The 12,445-nt window shown below is 40.6% G+C and overlaps 1 pseudogene; it reads right to left on the bottom strand.

Annotated features, from left to right (window-relative positions):
• Nucleotides 1–5,961: 5,961 nt before the first annotated feature.
• The window catches only part of LOC103739867, a 31,647-nt pseudogene continuing 25,163 nt past the window's right edge, over nucleotides 5,962–12,445 (bottom strand).

The raw sequence follows: 12,445 nt of genomic DNA on the forward strand, positions 1-12,445 counted from the left end.
GGGTTGAGAATATAATGTTCATCATCCTGGGGAAGGCGATGGTGATGGAAGTGGCTCTGGGCTGTGATGGCAGAAGTGAGCTTGCTTGTTCATACCAAGGAAGATCAAGAAGCAGGACTGGGACAGGAGGTGGGGCTGGGTTGTAAACCTCAGGGTCCACCCCACACACTGACTCACTTCTTCCTGCTCAGCCTTATGTTTAAGGATTCCAGAACCTTCCAAGACAGCACCACCATCTGTCAACCAAGAGTTTCATCATATGAGCCTGAGGTAGGTGGGGCATTTTACATCTAAACTACAACAGTGAAGTTAAGCACCTTACACAGAGTCAGGCACATAACAGGGATACGTGCAGTGGCACTGTATGCAAATTGCAAAAAGGCTGTCCATTGATGATGACTGGGTTGGTAGAATACAGGATGCACTTTGGCCTCTGCTTACTCCCACTGCTTGGTGCCCTTATGCATTGAATAACTATACAACCAATGTGACAGCCCAGTTGGTGAGTGACAGATCGATGCATTTGAACCATAGCAGTAGCACAGTGATATTCAATGGAAATAGAATATACTTTAAAATTTTCTAGTAGTATTAAAAAGAAGAGGAGTAAATGAAAATACTTTAAGAATCCATTTTATTTAACCTACTGTGTCATCCCCAAATTACCATTTTAGCATGTAACCAATATCAAACATTATTGATATAAGCAATACACTATTTGAAAAAAATTATTTGTATGTGTGTGTGTGTGTGTGTGTGTGTGTATGTGCACATGCAGATCAAGGTGAGCTTGAGCTTGTCAGGGAACAACTGGCAGGAATTGATTATCTCCTTAGACTATATGGGTTCTGGGGATCAAACTCAGGTTGTCAGACTTGGCTTCAAACACCTTTAACCTTGGCCTTGATATATATTATATATTTTTTGTTATCAAATTCTTGAACTCCAATGGACATTTTACCCCTACAGCACAGCTCAATTTGGAGTTGGCAGATTTCAGTGCTCAAGAACTGAATGGGGTTGGTGTTTGAACTGTGTAGTTCTAAAACCCAAAGCCTTAACACTTCTTCCCACTGGTGTTCATTCTGAAAATAAAGGCTGAATTCAGTTAAAACCACCTGCAGGAATGTCTTACTAAAGCAGTCAAGTCTATCTGAAAGACCAAACATGGTTACCTGTGGCTGTGATCAGTATAATTTTAAAAGCGTTGTTTTCCATGTGAAGTGTAGCTCAATACTGTTATTAACATAGACATGTCTTGGGGATGCAGAGCCCCGGGCTATCTGTATGAATGCATTCTGCTCATGCTTTATTTTCTCTCTTTCTGCCATTGCTTTTGTCCTTTGCATTCTAGCTACTGGGTGAGTAAAGAAGTCAGGAGACAATAGGACCCAAACCAAAGAACTTTTAGCTTCTCAGCATCTCTGTGGGTGAGCTGTGCAGAACGGAAGAGAGGGGCCATTTCCTCAAGACCGCTGTATTGGTTATTTTTATCTATATGCCCGATCTGACAGAAACAGTTTAAAGGGAGACAAATTTATTTTGTCTCATGGTTTAATTGGACACAGTCTTCTATGATGACTCGGGCAGCTTCTTCTGTAAAGGCAGGAGCACAAAGTAGAAACTCCATCCATAGAAGCAGGAAGATAACGTGGACACTCCTTATACCATATGAAGCAGTGTAGAGCTAGAGGTAGGAATCACTTTCAAGGGCTGACCACAGAAACCCACTTAGGCCATAGGTCCAAGTGTTTCACAACGTCCCCAAACAGCGCCACCAGCTGGGGACCAAGTCTTCATGGACATGACCTTATTAAACCAAAACAATTGGTTTCGGGATATTAGATGTTGTTTATTCTCTATAAAGTTAGAGTTATCAAAGACATGGAGTTCAGACTGAGCTGAGCATTCTTCTTTCAATGACGACTTGCAAGATTTAATGAATTAAATTTACTGTATAGATTTTTTCATAACTAATCTGCTTCATTCTCTTTGGTAATAGAGAATGAATCAGATGAAGTGTCATCAGTCTGTGACTGGTCATAACGTTCTGGAGAATGTTCAGGATTCTTTTGAAACTCTCTGGAAAGTGATGACATCACTTGAAAGGGTTTGCAGAGCTTTAATTACCAGTCGATTACCATGATGCAGTTTGGGAAGCTTGCCATGGGTTGGAGAGTGGTGCCTGGGTGATGTGGCCTGGTTTCTTTGCAGCAAGGATGACACTCAGGAAAGAAACCAGGCAGAAAAACCTTAGTTTTCTAGGACTTAATTTTTTTTTTCTCATCAGGAACTTGGGGAAATGATCCTTGCTGAGGTTATGAGAAGCTGGTGAAACTTCATGTATTATATACAGGTCAGTGCCCAGCAGAGAGTACATTAAGCCATAATTGTGTATGTTCATATGTGTGCAGGTGCACGAGTGCACTTGCATGAGGAGATCAGAGGTAAACCCCAGGTGTTGGTTTGCCCTTGCCATCCACCTTGTTCTTTGGAGACAATGTCTCTCACTGGAACGTGGGACTCACCAGGTTGGCTGGCCAGTGAGTCGTAGGGATTTGTCTGTTGCTGCCTTTCCCATTCTGGGACTACAAGGGGATACAGTCTGGCTTTTTACCTGATTTGGGGAGCTGAACTCAGGTCTTCATGCTTGTATGACAAGTACTTTTACCCACTGAGCTATCCTCCCAGATCAAGATATCCTTTTTAATTGGAGAGAATGACATGTTTTCTTGAGTTGGTTTTACCTTTCTCCCCCCAAACCCATGACTATTAAGAATTATGACTCATCGTTGAAAACTATCTTCAATCACAGTGGAGTCATGACCCCCGTTTGTAACTTGTGATTTCAGATCAGAACAGTACCATTTCCACAGAGAATGAGTTCAGAAGTTATCAAAATCTAAAGGTGGCACAAATTGCATAGAATTGTATTGGAAAAAAGCAGAACTTTATGATATCATAAAGTGTATAGAGTTGGCTAAGAAAACTAAGAGCATCCACCATCTCTGGCTCTTTCAGTCTTTCCGCTCCCTCTTCCACAATGATTCCTGAACCCTGGGAGACAGAAATTTGATACAGGTGTCCTATTCAGGGATAAGCACTCTGCAGTCTCTTGTTCCCCAAACACTGCCCAGTTGTGGGTTTCTGTGTTAATCACCATCTGCTGCATAAGGAAACTTCTCTGGTGAGAGTTGAGAGATGCATTAGTCTATGGGTATAACAATGTCACTAGGAGTCAGTTTACCATGATAACCACCTAAGTAACTTTAGGTACCTGACAGCTGCTGGGAGGGGCAGAGACAGTGTCTTTCAAGGATGAAACTCAGTATGTTAACCAGGCTCTAGTAGATGAACCTACACTGAAGGACATTTGAGGACACAAATTAGACTATAGGCTTTATTATATGTATAATAGAGTTTATTAAATTGGGTGGGGGCCAATAAGGAGAGGTACAGATGGGGAGGGGATCTAAATACCATCAAATTATATAGTATGAAAATTGAAAACATTCAATAAAAAGGAAAAAAAATAAAACTACAACCAAGTATGTATTTTCCCTGAAAAATTGTTATATAAGAAAGTGAATGTGTTCTTTGCTCTTTTAATTTCTCATTTCTTTCCTTTTTGCCCTTTATCTTTTCTTCTTTGTTTATAACTTTCCTTTGAAGGAAATGGGTTAAGTTTGGGATTGAAGTTTATGTAACTATGAAATGCAAATTCACAGATCAAAGTGATGTGTGTGGGATTTGGCTCTGTGGTAGTTTTCTTCAAGGAATGCTGCTATTATGAGCTGCCAAGTTCTGGGTAATGACTGTGTAAACCGTAAGTGCTCGTAATCTTAATTTCTGTGTTTCTGACATATATTATGTAACTTTCTTACCTAAATACACTATAACTATTTTTGCCTTTTTGTATTGAGTGCTGGAGATGGAACCTTGGGTCTTCCATATGCTAGGAAGCCAGGTGACCAGTATACCATGAAGTCACATCCCCAGTCCTACCCCGTGTCTTTATAAGACTGGCATGCATCGTAGAATAGAAACCAAAGATACACAAACATTGACATGAAGTTGAAAGTTCTATCAGTTATGAATCTGGTGTGAGCAACAGATCCCAACCCTGTGTAAACTAAGGAATTAAAAGGAAGCTTAAAGAAGGGATACTAAGTAGATTCTAGAATGGACAGTAGACTAAAGATGAGGCTTGTCAGTAAATAAGGGACAGGTATCTCTGAGCTTTCAACAATAGGATCTACCTACATGTTAAATCATTTATGATCTTGAGCCACTTGGCTTGAGACTAGAGTTACAGGTACAGGCATGTTGGCACACACATGCAATTGCAAGGCACATGGGAGGCTGAGGTAGGATGGACATGAGTTGGAGGGCAAGCCTGGTCTATGTCATAAGACCCTATTTCCAAAAGAAAAACAAATAAAAAACTAGAAGATCCAGTACAGTGTCTGATGACTGAATCTTAGATTTTATGGCTGCCTCTCAGATGGGTTGGAATGCACCTGGTTCTGTAATTCCATCAGGACTTAAGACTACATCTGGACACCGAATAGCCAGACTAGACAGTCAATAAATGTCTTATGTGGATGCAGACTTCACTTAGGAGCAACTGCTGTTAACACCTGCTTCCATTGATACCAATTTTACCTTTGCATTTAATAATTCTAATTCATCTCTCATAGGGTCTCAACATTCTTCTGTGATAGACCCACTGCTTGTCTCTGATACTTCCGTATTCTAAAATATTATCTTGTGGCAAGCCACCACCTCAACAGCTGCTGGAACTTTCTCAGTGGAATGGTACTGTTTTTCCTTGCAATTTTCCTGTTCTGTTTTGTATGCCAAAAAAGCTAGTCAAAGAAGAACAAATTATATTGCAGTTTAAGTCTACATCTGCACAAACAAAACAACTAATATACTAGTCCTCATGCACAAATCTTTTCTTGGCAGTTCATGTCTTAGTGTCTAATATTCTGCATTTGAGGACCTTTCATACATAGTGACATAGTTACGAAACTGTGACACAATTATAAAAGTGTGTCACCAAGGAGAAATTTTTTTCTTCAGTGATGGAATTTCCTCGGTAGCTTTGTTGGTTAATCCACAGATGGAGTCAAGGATGAATGTGAGGTTTGTGGATTCAGTAGAGAGACCTGTGTGGTGTCTCCTACACAGGTCTTTGAGATGTTGCAAGGATAACTTTGACATTTTAATATAGTGTCAATGCGCATTATAATTCAGAGAGCATCTGGCAATGCGAGGTACATAATAGGAAGTCAATACACTCATGTTACTGATTGATTGATGTAGCATCTTTGGGGCATAATCACTCATCCTTCAACAGGGTGATTAGGAGCTAGCATGTTCTAGAAGTGGTGAAATACCACAGTTCTGTTGGATTTGCTTTGTTTGATTCTTTTCCTCTGAAAGTCAGTTACTAGTGTGAACTCCTCCAGTCATAATTGTAGATACAGGAGATTCCCAGAGGAAGACTATAAAGAGAACTGTGAGGGGTTGGGGAGATGGCTCAGTTGTAAAGTACATGCTGCAGAAGCATGAGGACCTGAGTTCAGATCCCCAGCACCCATGTAAAAAGCTGGGTGGTGGTATGTGCCTATAATTACAGTGCTGAGGAGGGAGATAGACAGAAGACTCCCTGGGGTTTGCTGACTATCCAGCCTAGCTGAACTGGTGAACCCCAGGTCCCAATGAGACACCGCACTTCAAAAATGAAGATTAACATGACTGCAGACAACACTCAATATTGACATCTGGCCTCACACGCATGTGCACTTGTACCCCCTGTACATGTGCATGTGCGTACACATTCACACATATAAGGAACCTTGGGAGATATGGGTTGTGTTTCAGTATCATGCCTAAACCTTCATATATTTTAAGGAAAGTAGAATAACTCCTAAACTACAATATGCATCTCTGCCTTCAGCTTTGTCCATCTTTCGAGGTCTGAGCTGTGGTTCTGCAGTTGGTCACCTGCTTCTCTTCCTTTATGAGTTTTCTTGAAGTAGCTTCTGTTCGAATATTCTGCTGTGTAAACAAGTAACACAGCTCCTGAGACGGAGCTCTGATAGGTTTAAGCTATGAAAACGGAAACTCCTGTTACAAGAGATTGGACCACTGGAATGCTGACTATACTGTGGTCAGTGCTCTGGCCACAGATCAGTCTCACGGCATACCTTCAGTTGCAAATGCCAGAATGCCCAACATCACCATCTCAACAGAAGTGACCTGTTTTGGCTCCTGTAGCTCAGAAGCGCTGGGGCTGGGCTGGCTGTTGGTTCAGCTGCCTTCAGAGCTCAGAGCAGGATTGTTTCCTTTCATCTCTTGACTCTGTTGTCTGTGTGTGAACCATTCTTGCGTGGCATCTTCCTTCCTGGTCATGGGTGGATGCTACACATGACAGTAAACCCGTACAGAGGAATGAGTTTCATTTCTGACTCTTCCTGTGTCATGTGTTAATCCCTGGATGATTTGCTGAGACCAATGTGAATATCACATCTGAACTGGCTAAGGAAGGAGTTAGGCACTCCATGCCCAAGGCTTGTGACATAGTCCTTCCATATCGCATTGAGGTACATTTACATTGTCCTAGTATTTGTCTGTCTGTCTATCATTTATCTATCGATCATTTATCATTTATCATCTATTATCTATCTTCTATTTGTTGTCTATTGTCTATACATCCATCAGTCATCCTTCCTATTTCCCTCCCTGCCTTCCTTCTTTTCTTTCTCTCTCTTGCTCTGTTTCTCTATCTCTTTCTTTCTCTCTCTGTCTGTCTTTCTTTTACACCTGATACCCTATGCAGCATAATACAGAGAAGATATCAGGACATAATGAAACCTATGTGACTATCTTGTGGCATTAAAAGTTACTGAAAGTTTTTCCCCACTTTTACCTTTTTGTTATTTGAAATTTTTTCGGATGTGAGTATAAAATTTGTAAATAGAAAAATAATATTAGTTGAAACTGCACTTTAGTAGTAAAATAACCCGATTTAAAAACCTCTTACAGAAATGAAGAACTTTCCTTCTTGCTTCCTTTGTACCTTTTCTTGAAAAACCTTTCATTTAAGTTAAATAGTTCACTATGGCCTGTCATTCACACATTAAGTTAAATAGTTCACTATGGCCCGTCATTCGCACATTAAGTTAAATAGTTCACTATGGTCTGTCATTCACACATTAAGTTAAATAGCTCACTATGGCCTGTCATTCGCACATTAAGTTAAATAGTTCACTATGGTCTGTCATTCACACATTAAGTTAAATAGTTCACTATGGCCTGTCATTCACACATTAAATTAAATAGTTCACTATGGTCTGTCATTCACACATTAAGTTAAATAGTTCATTATGGTCTGTCATTCACATATTAAGTTTTAAACTTTTTTCAAACTTAGGTGTATAGTAAAAATTGAGACTGTAATTACATTTTTTTTTGCCACTTGGCAATTTTAAAAAATCTTTAACTTCTAGAGTATGATTTTTATCTCTAGAAGTTCAGTTAGGTGTTTGATATTTTCTATAGGGCACAGATGAAGGTACACTGGGGCTGTAGAAGAGTCATAGGAGAGTGATGGAAAACCTCTTGGTGCCTGGGAAAGGGAGAGGTCCAACATCAAGGCCTGGTGCCCAGGCCCACATGTGGAGTCAAGACCATATTTTTTTAGGTAACATATTGGTTGAAAAACATATTTCTTCATTCTCTTGGAAGGTCTGTTTTCCTGTGTCTTTGTGTATGCATGTATGGTGTGTGTGCACATGTATGTATGTGTACATATCTGTGCACAAATGTGTGAATATGTTATGATGTGTGTGTGTGTGTGTGTGTGTGTGTGTGTGTGTGTGTGTGTGTAGGTCAGCACTGGTTCTTGTTTGAGGCAGGATCTCTTACTGGACCTTGAGTTCACTGATGTGGCTAGATTGGCTGGGCAAGCAAGAAGAGGAGTTTTATCCTCCACCTCAGGGAGGGATCACAGCATGCACTGCCATGCCTGAGTTTAAAAAAATATTGAAGTTTTGTGATTTTCATACAATATAATTTGATGGTAGTTAGATCCCCTCACCTATCCACACCTCCCTCCACTCTCCCCACCCAATTCAATGTGCTCCACAACATTTACAGTGTGGCCTATGGAGTTGTATTTGTGTCCCCACATGTCCCTCAGAGTGGTGGGTCCAACCACTGGAGCTTAGTCAACTTACCAAGAGTGCCATCCCTGTAAGAGGCTGTCCTTCCCTCTCCCAGTAGCCATCAGTTGCCAAAAGTTCCTTAGGACTGGGATGTTTTTACCCACTTCCCCATGTCTGTGCTGGGATTTTGTCTGTTTTGAGCTTGCACGGGACTTGTGCATGCTGTCACCATTGCTGTGAGTTCATGTGAATAACTGACCAGCTGTTTGGAAAACTCTGTTTCCTTGTGATCATCCATTAATCCTGGCTCTTAACACTCTTTCTGCCCTCTCTTTTGCAATGATTCTTGAGTGTTGGAAGGTAAAAATTTGAAATAGGTATCCTATTCAGGGATGGACAAACTGCAGCTTCTTGTTCCCTGCACATTGGTCAGTCATGAGGTTTTGTGTTAATCACCATCTGCTGTATAAGGAAACCTCCAGTGAGAGTTGAGAAATGTATTCATCTTATGTGTAGAGGTTGCACTGAAGATGTGAGCATAGGGCCAAGTGTCTCACGGACACTTATTCTCTGCACTTGACCAGTTGTAGAACTTTGTATTACTCTCCATCTGTTTCAAAAAGAAACTTCTTTGATGAGTTATGAGAGGTACACTTGTCTGTAAATATGGGGACGCATATTTGGAAGAGAGTAAGGAGGAAGGAAGTCATTCCTTCCTTCAGTCCTTTGTATTTGAGTATTCTCTGGAGGGCTGGTTTGATGGATATGAATTCTTTCAGCTTATTAGTATCATGGAAGATTTTTCTTTCCCCTTTGACTATGATAGACAGTGTTTCTGGGTGAAGTATTCTGGGTTGGCATCTATGATCATTCAGAACTTGGAATACTTTGCTCTGGGCTCTTCTGGCTTTTATAGTTTGCATTGAAAAGTCAGTTGTAATTTTGATGGGATTTCTTTTGTGTGTAGTTTGTTGTTTTTCTCTTGCAGCTTTCAGCATTCTCTCTTTATTCTGTACATTTAGTGTTTTTACTATGATTTGCTGTGTGGAGTTTCTATTCTGGTCCTGTCTATTTGTTATGCGTGTTTTTTGTATCTCTATGGATATGTCTTTCCTTAATTTAGGGAATTTTTCTTCTATGATCCGTTTGAAAATCTTGTTGATGCCACTGACCTGAGATTCTTCTCCTTCTATGCTTATGATGTATACATTTTGTCTTTTCACAGTATCTCACATTTCCTACATATTCCATAACTATGATTAAAAAAATTCATGTTCTTTGCTTTAGCAGTCTAATTCTTCAACTTTATCATCCAGTCTTTATATTCTGTTTTCCGTTTCATTAATTTTGTTGGTGAGGCTTTTTCCTGTTGCTTCAAATTGGCTTACTGAGGTTTTCAATTTAATCTTCATTTCTGCCTGAAGTTTCTTCAATATTTCTATCTCTTTCGTGAATTTACTTTTCAAATCTTGAAATGCCTTTGTCATTTCATTGATCCTTGTATTTGTATTTTCTTTGGCTTCAGTCAGGAGTTTACACATATCCTCTTTGAGTTATTTAAATTCACTGAATTCTTTCATCAAGTTTATGATTGTTCTTTTAAATTCGGTTTTATCATTGTGGTCTAGGCATATGTATTTCTTTTGTTGGTTTCTATGTCTGATATGAAACTCGGGCCTGACTTTGTTGACTTGAAGTTTGAGTCTGTTGATATTGTTGTTGTAGCTTGGTTGCTTTCTGATCAGATATGAAAAGTTAGTTGGTCTGTGCTTCAGGTTCTCTCTTTTGATTTTTTTTTTTGATTGGAGACACTGGATGGATGCAGGCAGGCTAGTCAAGAGCTCTCCAGGAGAAGGAGCCTAGGCCCAAGGGAATGATGGGAGTTAGCTGGGCAAGTTCTAACTAGCTAAGCATAGAAAGTGTGAGGCCTGGAGCATAGAAATTGGGGCTAGTCCCAAAGCCCCTGGCAGCATCAGCAGGAAGGGGCCAAGGCTCCAGGATGTCTAATGGGAACAGGATGAGCTAGTTCTTACTAGCTAGCAGAGAAGGTGCAAGCTTTGGTACTGCCAAACTAGGGGTGAGCACAGGGATGGGATTTGGCTACCTCACCCCTGCTAGTCAGGTATTCTCTGGCAGCTTCAGCAGGAAGGGGTCAAAGCCCAAGGAGAGCTGATGGGATCAGAAAGGGCATGAGCTCTGGTGCAGCAGGACCTCCAAGCCTGTTTATTTATTTTTTTTATGTGAGTTCTAAGAGATTGAACTCAGGTCCTCATGCCTGTGCAGCAAGCACTTTACTGACTGGGCCGTCTCCCCAGGACGAGTTTCCTTTTATTTTTTAAAAGAAAGAAAACCACCCTGCAAAAATTTTAGAAAAATTCTGTTCTTATCTTGTGTCAGCACATGACGAGAAGAGAGGATAGAGTCTGACATAAAGATGTGGAACACCAGGAAAGAGTTAATGTTTCTTGTTTAGAGAGCTGCCAGTTCCTGGGAGAGTGTACCTAGATCATATGCAGCCTCCTTTCTTCTCTTAACACCTGCTAACAAAGAGGAGTGCTTCTGATCCAACACACGGAGCTATTTTCTAGCACTTGAGAGAAATTGGTAAACAGCCCTGCCAAATTCACATCTTGTCCCACTCGGCCAACTTTACAGACAGAGAACCCAGGAGGAAAATATTCATTACTGTAAAAAGTAGTCCGTGTTTGTACATAAACAAGACATTTAGTAGAAATGTGTTTTAATTGCTCACACATTTTCAAAGATCTTCTTTTAATTTTGCCAATAAAGTTTTCTATTTCAAAGCATAATTCTCATTGTTTTGGAACAGTTGCTTTGCAATGGCCTTAAAATGGAATATTTTAATGGATTACAGAGATGAAATCTCATGAATGATTAAAAAGAAACCTTTATAGAATCCTCTGTAAGTGATTCCTGAAAAAGAAAATTGTACTGGACACTGTATTGGTTACACAATCAGTGAAAAACATGTTTTGTTTTGAGACAGCATCTCTCTATGGCTGGCCTAGAATTCACTATTAACCAAACTGGTTTCAAAGTCAGTAGTCTTCATGCAGAATTTAAAAACATTTTTCTTATCATATATTAGCTGGACATAATAATGTGTTTCCTTGTGACATTTTATTTATTTTTATCTTATATGTGTGAGTGTATTGCCTGCATGTATGTACATATACCATGTGTGTACAATGCCCACATAGACCAGAGGAGGGCATCAGATCCCCTAGAACATGAGCTATGGACAATTGTTAACTGCCATGTGGGTGCTGGGCATGGAAACCAAGTCCTCTGCAAGAGCAGCCAGTGCTCTTAATCACTGAGCCATCTCTCCAGCCCCAACATTTTAATTGTGTACATATTTCCATTATAGTTGCAATCCCTGTTACCCTCTCTGCCCCCCATTCTCTCTGATGTCCCTCCTCTTCCCTACTAGCACCTCTTCTGCCTCTCTCTCTCTCTCTCTCTCTCTCTCTCTCTCTCTGTCTCTCTCTGTATCTCACTGAGTTTCATTAGGGAGCAGGGTTGATAGTTTATAGAAGCATGTCTCATCAGTGGCTACACCACTGAAGAAAAAGTCCCCTCCCTCCAATCAACCATTACTATGTACAAATCTTCAGGGAAGGGTAGGATCCCATGTGCCCCTCTCCCTTTCCATGACAGGCTGTGAATGGACACAAACTTGTGCAGGTAATCACAACTGTGTGAGTTCAGGAGTGCAGCAGCCATGTCATGCCTGGAAATCAGCATTCCATACCACTGCCTCCCCTTCTTCTGGATCTTACATTCTTTTGCCCGTTCTTCCACAATATTCCCTGAGCCTTGGCAGGAGAATGATATAGATGTGCCACTTATGCCTGAGCACTCAACAGCCACTTATTCTCAGCACTTTGAGCAGTTATGGGACTATGCACTTACTGCTGACCACTGCAGAAAGAAGCCTCTCTTACCAAACCTGACACCATCACTACTCTATGGGCATAAACATAAATATTCAGAAGGTACCTTAACAGGCATATCATGTCTGTTTAGCAAAACAACAGCAGTAACCTCCCCACTAGGGCCTAAGGCTTCCCCATCTATGAGCTTTTGATCAGGTTTACAGTACCAGGCATGAATTCCTTCCTGTGGATTAGGCCTCAAATGAAATCAGAACCCTTTATAGAGGTTGGTTGTCTCTGTAACAGACTTGTCAGTATTGCACCAGTGGGCTCATCTTTCCTGGTCAGTCAGTATTATTGCACATGGGGTCT

Source organism: Nannospalax galili, unplaced genomic scaffold (genome assembly GCF_000622305.1).
Source record: "Nannospalax galili isolate Female #2095 unplaced genomic scaffold, S.galili_v1.0 scaffold419, whole genome shotgun sequence".
In the NCBI taxonomy this organism is placed as follows: Eukaryota; Metazoa; Chordata; class Mammalia; order Rodentia; family Spalacidae; genus Nannospalax; species Nannospalax galili.